The sequence below is a fragment of the Embiotoca jacksoni genome, unplaced genomic scaffold (genome assembly GCF_022577435.1).
Source record: "Embiotoca jacksoni isolate LCO1_2020_lvr unplaced genomic scaffold, fEmbJac1.0.p SCAF_22, whole genome shotgun sequence".
NCBI classification, from domain to species: Eukaryota; Metazoa; Chordata; class Actinopteri; family Embiotocidae; genus Embiotoca; species Embiotoca jacksoni.
The window spans coordinates 1,634,064-1,651,967 of NW_027185363.1; the positions used below are offsets into that span (position 1 = coordinate 1,634,064).

General features: G+C 42.2%; 1 protein-coding gene across 2 annotated transcripts in view; it reads right to left on the reverse strand.

The window, feature by feature from the left end:
* The window catches only part of LOC138202835 (leucine-rich repeat and immunoglobulin-like domain-containing nogo receptor-interacting protein 3), a 36,610-nt gene extending 21,193 nt beyond the window's left edge, over nt 1-15,417 (reverse strand). The window contains exons 1-2 of one of the 2 annotated variants that reach the window (XM_069157128.1): nt 14,865-15,417; nt 14,677-14,714 (exon numbers count right to left, since the gene is read on the reverse strand). The gene's annotated coding sequence lies outside the window, so the exon portion shown is untranslated. The remainder of the gene's footprint in view (nt 1-14,676; nt 14,715-14,864) is intronic. The other variant, XM_069157127.1, reaches the window with a different exon arrangement.
* Nucleotides 15,418-17,904: the final 2,487 nt, after the last annotated feature.

Genomic DNA, 17,904 nt, shown 5'->3' on the forward strand with positions numbered 1-17,904 from the left:
AGCCTCTGTTTACATGGCTTTTTATAAGTGTATTGAGGAAAACCATTTAGTGTGGCAATCGTTTACCCTGAGGTGTAATTAACCAGCAAGCGCAGCAATTATTACACTATTAGAAAAGTGCAAGTTTGAGAAAAAAGGCTTGAGAATAGCAGGCAGATAGAATCATTTAATCAAACTCGACCTGTCTCTGAAAAGATACACACATACAGACACCAATCATTTTGAGTGACACGAACTATGACAAGTGCCTGTGCAGCCTTGAATTAGTCTTGCCCTTTGGGGATCTGTGGCCTTATTACTGGTGTGGATTGAAATGACTCATTAATTATTTCACACATGCTTCCAAAAAGTTTGGTGACAACCATCAGCTTTATTTGACGGTATTTCCTCATGTTTTATCAATGCTGACTCCGAATATTTATGTCTCATTTTTACATGTCAGTGCAGTAGTTTGTTAGTCACTGCGACAAATGAAATCTCATGTTGTTGACAAAGAGGACAAACCTCTTCTTCATGCAAACAAGAGACTCTGTCATCACCGCTCTGATTACTGGACCGAAGATGGGATATGAAAGGAGTTCATTTCTGGTGTCATTTCCTTCCTAAAGGCTAATGAGTTTCCAGATAACAAAATGGTGGGGCGATCCCGAGGGTTGGTCATTGGGAAGTGAAATCACGTTTTCTTCTCGGCGCTACCGGATCAGCCGCAGATTGTGATGATAGCTGGTCGACTTGTGTGAAGGAAAACATTTCCCTGGAGACATCTCACCTGAAAGGCAACAGACCCTTTTTTTACCTTGTACAGCGCAGTGTGTTTGTGTACATATTGTTGAGTGCGTATGGGGTGTGGGAGTGTGTTGTTGTATCCCTACGGTGTTCGCAAAACAGAAATTAATTCAATTCTCCAGCTTGTTAGATAGGTGAAAGCCAGATGGGGAATTTAAAACTAAGATAGCCAACGCCTCCTCGATATACCACCGCAAACAAGACGGGAGCAGCAAGGAGTGTGGTGAAAACTAATTGAAGGGAGAACATTGAAATAGATGTACAGTTGCATAATATGAGTGCAGTGTGAGTGAAAGATATATTTGGGTGTCAGGGGAGCAGATGATGGACATGAAGGACAGGAAAGAATTGAACGTGATAGATGAAAGTGGAGGAAAAGAGCAGGTGGGAGGGAGGTAAGCTCTGTCTCCCTCTGTCACTAATGATGGAGGAAGGTCAAAGCTATTTGACAGTTTAGAGAATCTAATGATGCAAATTAGGTCTGAAGCTCAGCCAAATGCCACACGAAATCATGATGTTGCTCGATAACACACAGTATGCTCGGATGAAGCCTGAAACAAACTATTTTAAACATTTTAAAACTCAAGGCGGTGATGGCAAGTGAAACGACCACTTCAAGTCCACAGAAGAAATGCACAGCTAAACACAGCCTGACTGCCTCCCTGCTACGTGGTACAAATATACAACTGTGTGTGTGGCAAGTAAACAGTGAGAAAAAGGAACAAGTTGGAAGGAGAAAGAAGGGGGAGGGGAGGAGTGTGACAGCTTTCCTTCCACAGTCTTTGAAGAGCAGCATGGTGCTGGATTTACACAGGCAGAATTTATGATGAATATGTACATAGCTTTGACCTGAATGCATAAACTGATTTGCTAATTCATGTTAAATCTCACTCAGACAATAAAAGCTCAGAAGAAACATAAAATAATTCAACAACTTGCCATTAAACGAGACCCCAATATCTGAAAATGACCTTCCACTCTCTGCCAAGGTAAATAAACCATGTGCCCAAGAAGGATGATCATGTACAGTGGGAATGTGCAGTGTAGGCACAGGGATGGGGAGAGCATTGCATGTGCATATATAGCAGGGATGTAGACAGCAGAGTAATTGCACTGCTTCATGGATAATAGTGACCCTGTTAGCCCGAAAGCTTATTGGCTGCCCATTTCTCTGATTCTGCCCGTGCGACCAATGGGAGCTGTCGCCAGCGTTTCAGATGTGGGGATGAAGAGGCAGAAAGAAGGAGGGGAGAGAAAGATGGTGAAATGGAGGTGAAGGTTAGAAAAAAAATGGGGATGGTTGATGTGAGGGGGGGGGGGGGAAATGGAGAATGACAAGGATGGAGATGTGGGATGAAAGAAAGCAGGGGATGTGGAGGAGAGAGCTGAATCCTCTGTACTGAGGAAACAAAGGCGACAATCCCTGAGCACTGATAAAGCTGTTTGGTTTGTGACTGTACAACACCAACAGAGCGTGTATGTGTGTGTGTGTGTGTGTGTGTGTGTGTGTGTGTGTGTGTGTGTGTGTGTGTGTGTGTGTGTGTGTTATGTGTGTGTATGTGTGTGTGTGTGTGTATGTTTGCACTGAGCAGCTTTATGTTTGTAAAAAGATGGTGCCTCACAGAACATTAGGTGATCATCACACTTCCTGGATCCTCTTCTCACCAGAGATCCCACAGGAGGATACACACACACACACACACACACACACACACAAATGTCTTTATATACACATCTGGCTGTAAGCTTTGTAAACAATGCAGAGCAAGGTGGCGAAAAGAAAACAGATTATTGTCAGGAGGAGGAGAGGGAGAAGAAGGAGGAGGGGGAGGAGAGGGATGAGGAGGATGAGGAGGAGGACCACAGGGGAGGAAGTTTGGAAAGATCATAAAAGTGGTTGAACAAATAAGGGATGTTGGAGGAGTGAGAAGAAGGTGAAATGATGGAAAGACACATAGGATGGGAAAATAGATAAGAGAAGGGGATTTAAGGGAGGACGAGTCAGAGGAAGAGAGCGGTAGAACAAGTGCTGGGCAATCAGTGGGTTGTCGAGTTTGAGGAGAGCTCGGGGTTGGCTTGTTGATTGACAGCAGCCTATCTGAACTCACAGCGCTGTGACAGCTTGTATTTGCCCATCCATGTCTGCACCTATGCACACACAGGCAGAGACACACACACACACACACACACACACACACACACACACACACACACACACGCACACGCACACGCACATATACTACTATTCCTCATAATATCTTTGCACTCAGCAGGATGAATTGCTTTGATCTGGGATCTTATAAACAGAAATAGTTTCAAGCTAAATAGGCTAAAATAAAGACAAAGATGAGTGTCGTGGTCACATGGTTGTCAGTTGGCATATTGATCGAATGCTGCACATCAACATGGGGGGGAGGGGTTATATGGTCTTATATAATATGAGCCAGTCAGAACCAGATGCCTGAGGAAAAAGAAATGCAAAAAGTGACAAAATCCCGTCAATACTGGGTCCATAAACAACTGTTCGGAAGCTTTCTATAATATCACATGATCTTCCTCAGTGTGTGGAGTTGAACAGTTATAGTGAAATAGTATATAATCAAATTTCAGATTTTTTTTTTAAAGCATTCTAAGTCCTTCTTGTCTATATTGGGGACATGAAAATCATCCTTGACCTTGGAAACAAATTGCAAAAGGGAAGAATGAACTGGAAGATCATTTGATAATCTAAAAACTCTGAATCCATCCATCCATCCATCCATCCATCCATCCATCCATCCATCCATCCATCCATCCATCTATCCATCGCTATCTGTAATCATCTGGCTCATTTGTTGCTTGTCTAACAACCTGTTTTTATTGCAGCGCTGCTGCCAAGTTCTCACATCACAGAAATTTCTTTGATGACTACAACATTATCAAAACTGATAGAAAAAGTGGCCAAAAACTACAAAAAAGACCCAGGTTGCAGGGAGTTTCCTTTAAAACACACAGTACCATAGAGATGATGTTGTTGGGACCACGATCACATTACTGATAACTGATAGTGGCATATATCCTCTGGTACATTCTCTGCTCTGGAAGACTTGGCTAACGCTGGAGGAATGTCATTATCCAGCACTAAAAACAGATAAGAGAAACCCTTTACTGCTGATTAATCAAATGATTTCTCTCCCAAAAGCAGCAATGAAGTGAATGATAACAGACCCACTTTCCTGAGAGAATATTAGAGCCATCAGGGTCCTTGAGCTCCTAAAAGAAGCTGTAGGACTGTGGCACTGAAGACACACATAGATGATTGGAGCTCTCCCCAGGGAGCATCCAGTTAAAATTCAAGGACTCTCTCTGTCTCTCATTTTTGCTCCCTCTAATGCTCTTCTTGCTCCCTCTCTCCCTCTTAGCGAGGTCATGGCTGAAAAGTTTCAATGATGCCCCAGGAGACTGAGAATAATCATCCAAGTGTGCATCTGCATCTATGTGTGTGTGTGTATCCGAGCGCAAGATCGACCTTATGTGCATTCAAGGCCATGTGTCTGTGCTTTGGTCCATGTGTGGATCATGTATGGATGTATAGGGGCTCGACTGCTCGATGGCCTCTGTCCCATTCTCACCGGGTCATCAGGTCTCTACAGTCACTGCACCATTTGGTAACCCAAATAGGCTGTCTGATATGGAGCGAACTACATTTTAGCCTCTCAGCTGTGACTGCCTCTTTATAAAGTACTATCATAAAAGTCAAACTGAGAGCTAGTTGGACTAATTTCAAGGCATTCAATAACTGTCATCCTAAAAGCCAAAGATCATGCGTGTCAAACTGTGAGGCAGCAAGTGCTCCATAAATGAGATCAATGGCTGTCTCTGAGGGAGAAAGCTGCTGAAACAAACTGTATACTGCATGTTATGCCATCAAAGCTTATTCAGCAGATATCTGCAAAACAGCATTCATAACCTTCATTTTAATACTCACAAGCAACCTTCAGGATTTCTACTGGAAGATGCTCAAAGCCCAACACACAGTGGATAAATACATAAACAACCCAACCACATAAACACAAAGGCTGACTTTATCCAACGTCAATCCCATCCTATCTGCTTAGTATGTAGTCCTTCCCAAGGATGGAGAAGACATTATGGAGAAGAATCTGTTCTATCTTCATGTGATAGCGAGTGAACTGGTGGGAGGAACAAGCGGGAGCAAGAAGGGAAGGAGAAGAAAGAGTGAGTGCTGCAGGAAAGGCGCTGACAGCTCGCCGTTTGAAAATAGCCTGAATAGTGCAGCTTCAAAATAATTCCCTTTTTTTCTCCCTGATCCTAATTTCAACCACAGTGGCTGAATTATTCATTCTAGACCAATGACATGCAGGGACGGGACAAAGAGTCATTGCTCTATTTTGATTCGCATAACAAATTCATGACTAGACGTTTAGAAGGAAGAAGAACATAGGCGCGGGTGGAGGGAGGGGTGGAGACAGCTGAGGGTGCAGGAGAGGTTGTGGGTGTCACAACATGTGAAAAAAAGATGAAACAGGAAGGGGCAGAGGGAGGGAGACAAGACTCTCAAACAAAACACGAAAAAGGACGTGGAGGGTTTGGAGATAAAAATGTTACCACATTGGCCCGAGCATAAGACAACAATGTTTTTTGGAAATTACGCTCAAAAAAGTGGGTGAGAATGTGGGAACCCACCTGCTGAATCTTCTCTCAAATAAAAGAGAATTACAGGTATCACAGATTTAATTGTAAGGAATTAAAAAGACAAAAAACGGCTGGGAAAATGATTACAGTCGGAGAAACTTTAGCAATTTCAAAGTGTGAGTATATGAGGAAATATTGTTTCACCTTCACAGAAAAATTATTTTTCTCAAGATAGCTGGTGGAAAAAGGGCTGTTTTGTCATCAAGCCACTACAGTGGTTTGTGGAAAACAAGGTTCCAGATCATCCACAGAGGAAGAGACAAGCAGACAAAGAAGAGAAGCAACTCGCCACAGGCTTGTGTCCTCTCTAAACCAACCATAGTCACTTTAAAAAGCTGCTGGAACAAACTGAGTCAGGGGACACATGGCACCACACAGTCTGTCACGCAAGAGCATGAACTGATGAAGAACTTTTATCTGTTCCTCCACGTTCACTCTCTTTATATGTGAATGTAAACGTTTGCATTAAGAATGCAGCACCTTTTCTCTCTGTTTTAGGGAAACAGGAAGTTTTCTGTGGATGCGGCCTCTCTTCCCTGGTATTTGCTTTCGAATGCTACAAAATACCCAAAATGCCTTGCTAAAAGGCAAAAAGTCCAGGGAAAATTTAAAGCTGGCGAAAAACACAGTTCAACGCGCAATGGAGCGCACGATTCGAGGCGGTTATGTTGTATAAACGAGAGCAGAAGCCAAGCAAAGTGGAATTTCACTCCTATTCTTTACAGATACAGTATACATTTACACAGTGACTCAACTATTAGTTTCTTCATTATTATAAGTGACATATAAAGGACGAAGCAACACATATGGGCTTGCATCCCCAAGTGACTTCCACATGCCTCCAGTTCTGGAGGGGGATGGGGGTGACGCACATGGGAGCCTGCATCAATGTGAGTGTGCATCTATGTGTGCGTGTATACGCACAATGGTGAACAGTCCCCGGGCTTCTGCAGGCCTGTTTGTGTAGCAGTGGGGCAGAAGTAATGTCTGAATCTGTGCTCCCTCAGAGCGAAATGCATGTGTGTGTGTGTGTGTGTGTGTGTGTGTGTGTGTGTGTGTGTGTGTGTGTGTGTGCTGAATAGGGGGTCAGTGCTGAAGGATAGTACAGAAAATCTGTCCATCTACATTCACCCAAACAGATTACTGCCAGAGCAGTACGGAGGATGTTTTACAATATTTCACAACAAAAATTCACAACCAGACACAATTTACAGAAAACTTTGCATTTGTTCATTTGAGTTCACTTAAATTTTTGTCTCAGGAAATACAAAACATAGTGATACTGCAACTATTGTACTTATCTTTTATAAAGGAATATTTATTTAGATCTTCGAGAAAATGTTTTTTTGGGTGGAAATTTCCTACCAGTGGTCAACTGACATTCTATTCTATTCTATTATTTTTTTTTAATATTTATATTATATTTCTAAATCAAACATTTGCCTCAAGCTGCTACAAAATCTGTCTTTAGATCCTCGATCTAAAGGAAAAACTAAAACTGTCACCACATTTAAAAAACAGCATTTCTATCAGACGCATGTCGTAGCCCTATATAGATTATAAATTCAGATTTAAGACTTTTTTTCCCCCCTTTCAACAAGCCCACACAGTCAAAATTTGCCCGACGAGAACACGAAAAGGGATCCAGACATGACCAGCCAGGCAGAAAATAGGAACAATCAGGAAACGACCAAGAGGAACCAACCTTTGACAGTCTGACAAAGAACAAGGGCTAGGTGGCAGGTATAATTGGGGGAAAAGGAAACAGGGGGACATGGGTGTGGCAGTCAGATGACTGAAAACAGGAGGGAAGTCTAAGGACATCACGTGGTTGGACGGGGTGAAAACAAAACAAGGCAACGATGGGAACTGTGACCCACAAAGTGCTGCAATTTCAGCAGTTTGTCCTGTCTGTATAATTCGTTGTTTTTACATTGTACATTACACAAAGATAGAAGTTATGACATGGAATAACAAACTGAATCACAGAGTAACGTTGGCAGTAGCTCATATCACAGAGGACACTAACTGCAAATATTACCAGCTAACAATGTTGGCCACCAGGTATGTGAAAATAAATAAATATTACTTACTATTTTTAGTGCCTCCTCTTACAAATATCAGAGTGGATCAATACTACACTTTCCTCCAGAAGAACAAACAAGTGAGACAGGAAAATTGTATTGTTTTGATAATTACAAGTGGACTGTAAATATGTGTGTAATGATTTCTTACCAAGTTAACTTGACTTTAATGTTATATGAACACATATGCCCTTTAACGTATCTTGACATCAAAAACATGTCTCTCCTGACTGTTTCTCTCTCAGTATTTCATAGAGAACCTCACTTTTTAATTCTGTTGGCGAGCAGTGAGCAGTGTTCAAGAAATGATACTTGAATCATTAAAATTCAATTTGCAGGGCCGGGGCACCACACTCCATCACAGCTATCAGCTGAGCCCTCCTCTCAACATCGCCGGAAAACGCAGTTTGTATTGTGCCTGGACAAACTGAGGGGTTTAGAGGAGGAATCAATAGCAATACAGCATTCATTAACAGAGTCCTCATGGATCAGAAAGCCGTTCATCCACTGAAAATCACAGATGAAAAAGCAAAAGACAGCGACGGATGGAGGGAGGGAAAAGAAAGAAGAGAGGAGAAAAGTGAAACAAGTGCGACTCATTGACCTTATGTGTGTAAAGAGCACCCTCTACGCACACGCAGATATAAACACACTCCAGAGTGCTCCAGCATCAAAATCCTGCTGTTAGAGTTAATGAATAACGTCCCCCCTGCCCCAAAAGGTCGGGTCTACAGATGGCATTAGATGGCAACACACATGCACGTGCGCACACACACACACACACACACACACACACACACACACACACACACACACACACACACACACACACACGCATACACACACTACAGGCTATCAAGGCCAATCACTTGATCAGCAAGTTTGGGAGTACTGCTCATCTAAAAGTTAAACTAAATTACTTTTTGTTGTCACGCAGCAGATGGGCTACAGAAAAGAGAAAGAGAGAAGAGGTTAAGTCGAGTGAAGAAAGTAGAGCTCCTATGTCTCGTTTGTGGTCATTAATTGAGTTGCATTATTAAAAGGGAAGGTGATACCATTTAACCTGCATTAACATTTAATTAACAATAACAGATATGAGTGCACACACACACACACACACACACACACACACACACACACACACACACACACACACACACACACACACACACACACACACAATCTCATTGACCTGCCTTAACATCTGTGGAGGTGCAGGTGAGCAGAGTCACAAACTTCATGACCCACATCAAAATTTAATGAAGCCTGAGAAACACGAGTCCATAATTCAAGCAGAGCAAGTAATGACAGGTCACACACACACACACACACACACACACACACACACACACGCACACACACACACACACACACACACACACACACACACACACACACACACACACACACACACACTGTGCAATCCAACTCCTCGCAATGCAATAGGTGATGAGAAGAAGAGATTGTTAAAACACTCACATTTTTCATTCAGCCCAACACCACACATGAACATGCAACTTGGTATTAAGGAATATTTTCTTTCTTAAACTCTAATAAACTTCTAACACAAACTGAGACATTTCAAGTTATAAAATGTCCTACTTAAATGCCAACCACAGAAATCTAGTAGGCCAAAATAATCTCAATTTAAAGGCCCACTTATTAGCTTCTTTTTAGAGCAGGCAGAGCTTTAAACTTTATCAGAGCGAAGAATGAACTTCAATGATTACAGGAATACAGAAATGTCCTTGATCTCGCCCATCAGAAAAGAGAAGCCAATACACGGCTTGGGAAATAAATATTCAAACATAATATGAAGACTGAACTATGGGCTGCCTTAAAATCTCTGCTTGGCCAATTCCAGTCAGTGGAAACTACAGTGAACTAAGCACAACAGCAGATGTATTGTAACAGGAAGTAAGTTGTTGCAGAGTGATGATGGGTCGTGAAAACTGGTTCATACAACTCAAAATATTTGTCAGGAGTTTTGGTGTAAACACAGAGTTGTCTAAATACCAGTGAACTACTAGTTTCATGACATGTGTCTGGTTGTGGTCCTTGTTGGTACAAAAACAGCTTGCCTCTTCACTTTTTAATGTTAAGATTGTAAAAAGTGGGGATTTATTTTACCGTTCAACAATTCAACTTGAATGGTGAAATTCCAGTTACGAACTTAACAGAGAATCACAGCGAGCCACAGCACAGCATGGCATGTTCAAGGCTTAGCTTGAAGGTTGATAAACGGCTTGTTTTAATGAGACCATTGTACGAACCAAACTGTGTTTGTTAAAGCCAACACTAAGCCGCTTTATTTCCATGACTTCTTTTACTCTGTTTTTGTAAGAGAAGCCTGATAATAATGGCTGCTGGCAGAGTGTGACATTAACTGCAGTTTATTTTTCTGCTTTCTGATCTGTTGAACAAGAAACCTTGTTAGGGTGGCTTCGAATGAGGTGTCAAGGAAGTGAGAAGCTTTCCTTGGAATGAGAGAAAGCAATAGCGCATCAGTAAACAACCAAATAATGTTTCTTTTATTTGCATTCAACAAAGAGGGCCATTGAAAGCAGTTAAATGAGAATATTTTACTGTCTCTAATCACAATGGCGGTGAACTGGGGTAGTCACATCTTCAAGGACTTTGTACTACACAGAAGGTGAGATTTTTGTAATTAGAAAGATTCAAGCATCACGAATTTGATTTATTTTAAAGGCGCTGAGATTGACTCAAGGGATGGTTGTGACAGACTGAATAATGAAGCAAAACCAAATGCTAATTCATTGTGAGTGCTAGACATGAGATAGCAGGTGACCTTAAAACTTTCCTATCAGACCCAAGCAGCTGAGGGTGGAAGAGACAGACAGGGAAGTGCGGGAGACAGACAGAAACAGTGAGTGGAAGAATGAACAACAGAATCTGAAGGCTTGAGAGTCACATCTGAGAAAATGCAGCAGGGAAAGTAAATTAAAGTAAGCGGAATAGAAAGTGAAAGGGTAGCATGAGGAAAACAGGGGAAGTCTGGGAGAGAATAACTTATCCTGAAGGAGGAAGTGAAAGAGGAAGAAACAGTGGGAAGAAGAGGAGGTTTTGAAGAAGGTCAGGACGTCATGATGCAGTGGAAAAGGAGGCTGGGACTGCAGAGGAGTTGTAGTTCCCACCTGCATGTTGTTTGGCCTGAGGTAGCTTTGTTCATTATTGACTGGGATCATGGCCTTTATTTTACACCGTACATGTGCGACAACACCAGCGGACACACACGCATGCGCACGCGCACACGCACGCGCACACACACACACACACACACACACACACACACACACACACACACACACACACACACACACACACCGTAATATTATACTCTCACCCACTGTGAATGATACTGGAAGCAAGACCATTAATTCCAGTTGAGCGACCTCTGATGCAACACAAGGCTCTGTACTGTAATTCTAAATTTTATTAAAGGCTGGTGTTTTATTGTGTGTGGTTGTCTGATGTTTAACATGGAGGGTGTGTGTGTGTGTGTGTGTGTGTGTGTGTGTGTGTGTGTGTGTGTGTGTGTGTGTGTGTGTGTGTGTGTGTTTGTGGTTAGCTGTGGGTGTTGTGGATGTGAGTCTTTGCCCTTGTCCATGCAATCACCTTCACAATTGAGCAATCTAATAGAAGCAATCCTCCACGCAGGACATCCTTAAGACCCCTGGTGCATTTCAAGGTCGACCATCATCCTCAAACACACACACTCAGTACACACTCAGACACGTGTGCACACATCAAAAGCTCCTTCAACACGCCCACGTACCCCCGGTCGCCATCCCAATCAAATCCTTTGGAGTGAAGACCACTGTATGGATTCATTTCTCCTCTCACACGTGTCCTCCAGCGGAGACATGATGCTCGCACTTTTCTCCCCGAGGCCTTAACCTTCTGTGTCTCTGGATCTGCCGTGTTTCCCAAACACCCCACTGAGGGCTTTAAGCCTGAAGGAGAAATTTCATACAACTAGTATTTTCAAAGCTTTGGCCAGCAGTCGTAGTGGTTATAATACAATAGTACCCACCAATTCAATGTCTTAATATTTGGCTCCAGCTAAATGCACCACTGTGCTCACCAGCAAGTCACTAACTGTCTGTTGGCCATTTGGTGCAGAGCAGGTATTTGTTTTTTTAAAGCTTTCTCATTGAAAACAGAAGCCTGCTGCGGCTAGAAATGAGATGGATGAGAGCAGCGAGAATAGGAAATAATGCAGATGATAATTCTCATTTGAGCAGCTTTATATACAAGTTCATGTTCATCAAATGTTGTGTATCTTAGTCTCAGTCGGGTCTGTTACAAAGTACGAAGGCTTTTCCTTGTATGCCTGAAATGCATACTGTTCCAATAAAAAGGTTAAAACCTTTAAGTGTGTCCTGATCAATGACTGTGTAGGAAGATAGATAACATGACTGCTACTCTGAAGTGAGGCCAAAATATCTCCAAAATGGGCACTGCCATCCTTCACTGATGATTACATTTGCAAACAAAGTATGCACAGAGACCATAGACTGTATATAAAAGTGGATGTGGCTTCTAAGTCTGAAAAATTAGACTGATGCAAAAGTGCCTTAAACTGCAATGCTACCAAAGGCCACTAGGGTTTCGCTCCAAAAAGACTCCATTGACTCAAATTCAACTACCCTCATAAAATGTGAAATCAATAAATTTTTCCCATGAGTCACTTTGGTGTCATTCGCTGAAGTCACTCCTTCTTATCAGTTTGACTGGCGGTCAGTCGGAAAATAATCCCATCATTAGTTCGAAATTAAGCCTCAAAAAGTGACATTTTTGGGGGCTTGTCTGTTTGATTGACAGTCCTGTGGCGCCCAATCAGATTAATCTTCTTAAGCTCACCAAATATGGTTACTTCTGGCATCAACCACTCTTGAGGTTTCATAAAGGCAATTCGCAAACCAATGGCAGACGTCACTGTTGGTTGCTGCTTGACAGAGATGTGAATTTAAGGTCCCAGCTCCCTCACTTCAATACCAAGCTAAGCATAAAACCAAATTATGGGGAAAAAGTAGTTGATATGTGGCTAATTAGCTGGAGTTACTCATCATTTTCATCTAGAAAATGAGAGGCGAACAGCAAGCATCCACAACAGTCCAAGACGATCAAGACTGAGGCAGGAGGTGGGACCTTGATAACCCCCAGTCTCTACTTTGTAGACTGAATGCAAATGATCTCACCAGTGCAAGTTGGAGGTGCCTATTTCCACCATATTATGTCTTTACTTGTACACTGTGTAATGACCTGACTAAACCTTGTGTAGTTGTGGGCTCACACAGTTTTCCTGTATGATGTGAAACTTTTACTAACATTTCAGATTTGCTAATTTTTTCGTTTACCTCCCAATTAAGTGGTTTTCGATAATTGGTTGTGTCATTTACAACTTGTATGACCTTTTAACCGCTCTGCCCCACTTAAGTATAACATTATTATATGGGATAATGGCCAAAACAGTGAAATAACAAACCCAAATAGCTGCAGCAGAAGGTTTTTTTTATGAATAAATAAAACTCTGCTTCCAGTGGCAATCTGTGTCTCTGCCTGTCTCTGTCTCTTTCTTCACCTTCTTCCCCTACAGGTGGGTGAAAACTATCACTTTACTGCCGTGTCCACTCACTGGAAAAAGAAATCCGCAATCAGCACCTGTCAACACTCAGGCCAAACAGTGTCACCCATAATCTCCCATTTTTCTGTCACCTTCCAAACTCTCTATCGCTCAGACTCCTCGCCTTCCACTGGCACCTTAATCTTCTGTTATTTAATTTCATGTCACCTTTCCCATCTTCCTCTTTCTGTTCATTATATTGCTCTTCCTCTTATCTTTCTCCTCAGTGATCCTACATTGTCTTATTTCCAGTCTCAGACTTGTTTTACAGTCTTGGTAGCAGAGAGGACAGTGAAGCTTCAGGTAGCTTACACTGCTGTGCAAGAAGAGTTTTACTGGTGGTGGGAGGGTGTGCTTGTTTTTATATAAATGTGTGTGTGCTTCTATATAAGGTCTCTTGTTGAGGAAGAGAGGTTGTGATTCAGGGGTTTCCAGCTCACTGGCAAGTTTCTCAGACACCGACAGTAAGTTTGTCCATATGCTGGGAGCAATCTCCCTGCCAGCGAGATTTTGTTTTTTTATATTTTGTTTTCAGGAAGACAAGAATGTGAACAGCGATAAAGTTAGAAACCCAAACATGTTAATGAGAAGCAGGAAATAATGAGCTGATTGGATGATTAGAGGTATAATTCTTTTGTGCAAACACTGAAAAGCCTCCAGAGGTATTTGTTAGATTTACATATCTGTCCTTGTTCTATGGGAGCAGCTGTAACATGACGTGTCTTCACTGATGTTGCTTTTTGCACAGGTTCAGGTAAAAAAACAAAGCAAAAAAAAAAGGCCATGAAATCACCACAAATCCTTCACTTTCATTGTTAAGAAGGCAGGTATTCTGTCCGGAGGAGCAGATTCATGTGAAGGTAATTGCTTAGCAAAAGATTGAAACAGGATATAGGATCAGGAGGAAAGGTAGAGAGGTGACAGTCTATAATTGGAAACAGAGAAAGAAGTAAGAGAGAACGGGGGTCAGATGTGAAATAGGGTGCCGCTGTGCTGAAAGACCACATACAAACTTGCTGTCATAGGCCATATGCACTTTGCCACAACATGACACAACACACGGCCACGCATGTCATATTATCACACATGGCATTCTGCAGTGTAGCATGGGTAGGCACAGCTATACGTGTCTCAGACCAGAGTGCACAAACAAGTCCTCACTTCAGTTTTTTTTTCTGCACCCAGCCAAGTTATCCTTTCAGATTTGATTTATTGTGCACAATTTATGATGGCACGCTGTGTGCAGAACACATAACTCATGTACACAGTAATGTAATAATGAGCAATGTTACACGCATAAAAGAGTTCTGTCCAGCGACGTAAAACATGACAACATCAGTGGTAGTCTATTTACATGCATCACTTGGAAAGCTTACAAACCCATTATGAAATACCTCTAGCATGTAATAACATGATGTTAGATGGTGAGAAAGCATGACCATATATACACGTACACAGACTCACACATAACCTCTCATTGTCCTTTCCTTTGCTGCAAGTATCTGAGGGCAAGTAGGGAGACTTGTCAGGGTGGGTAGTCGTCAACCCTGAACATGCACTGTTGTGTTTCAAGTGTGTCTTTGTAAAAACACAGCAATGGTTGAAGATAAAATGTACATGCCTGTGTTAGTGTGTAGTAAAAGTGAACATACCCAGGACTGAAGCGTGGTCCCTGATGCCTCCTCATCTTGTCCAGCTGTGTGCGTATGTAAATCTGGTTTCCTCTGCTCTTGGCCCACAAGTTGCCGCTGACACTGGTCCACACGTGCGAGCCCTCTAATCCTCAGATCTCCTCAGACTGTCTCACTCTCAGACCCTGGCATCAGCAGCTGTACCAAACCTACCACTCATCTCCCTCTTCTCTCTGCTTCTCCCTCCCTCCTTCCAGCCAGCAGGCTCGTGTGTACACACCTCCTTTCACTCCTAGTTGGTTATTGTCCCCCCCCCCCCCCAAAAAAAAGGATCCAGGCCTTCACAGGAGGGGATGCGGCTCACATGAGACTTTCCTCTCCTTCAGTCAGTGCTCCTCAATGGGTCAGGGTGCCCTCCATCTCCCCCCCCGGCATGGATTTGGAATTATGAGAGAAGAGAGGGAGGATGGGGAAGGAGCGTGCTGTTGCTGTTGCTGTAGCTGTTGCCTCTGCCTCCCTCAGTCTGAGCGCCTCTCTCTCGCTTAGCATGCTTTTCATCTCTCGCTCTCTCTCTCAGCTCTCTCACTCTATATCTCTCACCACCCCCACCTCCCTCCTTTTTCTTCAGTCACTGTCTATCTGCTGCTGCTCTAGCTGTTTAGATTCACAATTCAGTGTGCCGCTGAGCGTATGGCTGAGGGAGTCTCTCTAAACAACTAGGCAGGAAAAAAAACGGAGAGAATGAGAGCAGGAATTAGTAAATGGGAAAAGAGGAGAGAGGAAGATATTTGCAAGCATGGAAAAGAGAACAACTACTACTAATGATAATAGTAACTCAAAGGCAAGAAAAGTGCTTTACAAATCTCAATAGACTTGAATTATATTAAGTATTGTGATCAGATCACAGTGGAACAGAGTGTCAAGATCAATATATAAAATTCATAAATAAAATAAAATGTAACCGATAAAAGGACAGAGGTAGGCGTATGTTTTTCTGAGATAAAATCACAGCAGATGTAGCAAAGTGACAAGGTCAACATTTATCGCAGTATTAAAGGTATTTCCAGAATCCTCCTCGACTAGATAGATAAAAATATACTGTCCACTGCACACATGTTTCCAAAGTTGTGTTCCTTCACTAATCCAAACAAAAATGGAAGCTGAAAAGGCAGATGTCCTTGTATATCAGATATATTTGTATACATTAGAGCGATTTTCTGTTATTTTCTGTTTTTATACTGTACATGATTGATATACTATTGCATGTTAATTGAGGACACGTGTGATTTCCAGCTTCCTGAACAAAAAATAACTTTCAGAGTGGAGATTTATAAATAATCTCCTCTGGTTTTTAGCATCGACCTGACAACTACAATTCAGCATATCAAACAGGGCAGGTGACCCTTAAATGAAATAAAATTTGTCATATCCATTTAACTAGCAATATATTTAATTAAATCGTTCCTGTGCAGTAGAATTTTGAGTCTAACATAAAGAAAGGGGATTTAGTGTACAAAAATTACTCTTTGGGAATGCCATTCTCTCAGTGGGTTTGTTCTGTTTAATCACCTCCCCCAATTCGCCCGGAGCGTGCAGAGAGAGGGAGCGAACGAGAGAGAAGGAAAATAGACATTTTTATTGTTCGGTCCTGTTGCCTTGTCAGGGTAGATCAGATCACAGTGAGCTGAGGTTGAAACACACATACACACTGAGAAACACACGCAGAGAGAAACACACTCTTCTAGCCTGACTGACTGCCCCTGAGGTCAGTTAACAGCTCATCGCAGGAAAGGAGAAGTCTGCCCTGCAACCCTGAAGCCAAGGGTCGGGCAAGTCATGATGCCTGGTGGAGGCCAAGTCCAGCAAACACCTACCACTCCAACCTCTGAGCGAATCTGACCTGCCCGCCCACACACACGCCACATCACGTGTTTTTCCACTGCTAAAGCCTGAATATAACAACACGTTTAAGGGTCAGGTCAAGCAAATTTGAATTTTTTTTTTTAATCTTACTTACTTCAAGGTGTATGTACTCATGCAAAGTTTTAACGTTCTCCTCTGCTGCAGTCTTGTTCAGAATAGTCCTCCTTCTTTGCTGCAGTATTACTCACTTCTCTGCTGTATACTCATTATGTTTCAAACATTTATACTAATTCATATAAATGCACCGGTTACACCTCAGTCCTCACACACAAATTTGTTTTGCTAACAGGTACACGGATGCATGGCATGGCAGTCCCTTTGAGAAAGCAAAGGTATTACTAATAACATTTGCAATGTCTATTCTATTGAGGTCTCTCAGTACGACATGACAGTGTGACAGTGAGCCAGCATGCAATACCCGAACTGAACTGAACTGAACTGAAGCAGCTAAATGGAATTAGGCCATCATTAACTGTATTATTTAAACCTTTACTTTTATTGTTGTGACATGTAAGGGGTCTTTTGCACTGCACTGATTGGCTCTAGGCATGTTGCAGCTTTTTTGTCCTTTAAATAAAACCAGTTAGTTAAAGCATCACTTACTAGTAAGAATTTAAAGTGTTTACCAACCACCAACAGCTAGCTCCACAATAGCCCTCGTGACTGCATGCAGCACTTCAGAGGTCCTGTTCTCACAGTGAAGCAGCTTCACACTCTCAAACTCTGACCTAAACCCAGCTAACTTCAGGAAGTGTGCCAGCAGTTATTGTTGGCAATTTTGGGAGACACAATACAAACATAAGATAACTTTGAACTCTTACCAGAGGATGTATTTGTACCGAGCTCATGCATCAGGGGCATGTTTGTCCACTGAACTCATTTAACCATATTGGTGAGATAATAAACAAACAAAACATCTGAAGCGGGGCAGCTTAGACCAACTTTACAGCATTAACTGCACTGATGTAATGTAGTAATTCCTCAGAAGCAGATCTAGACAATCAAATCATTGCTTTTTTTTTTTTTTTTTTTTTTTTAATATTAAAGCAAGGGTAGGTTCTATAAAGATAGTATGAAAGTGTCAAAACACTCAGTCCGCAGAGAAATTCACACAGTCTGTATTCAGCAACTGTGCCAT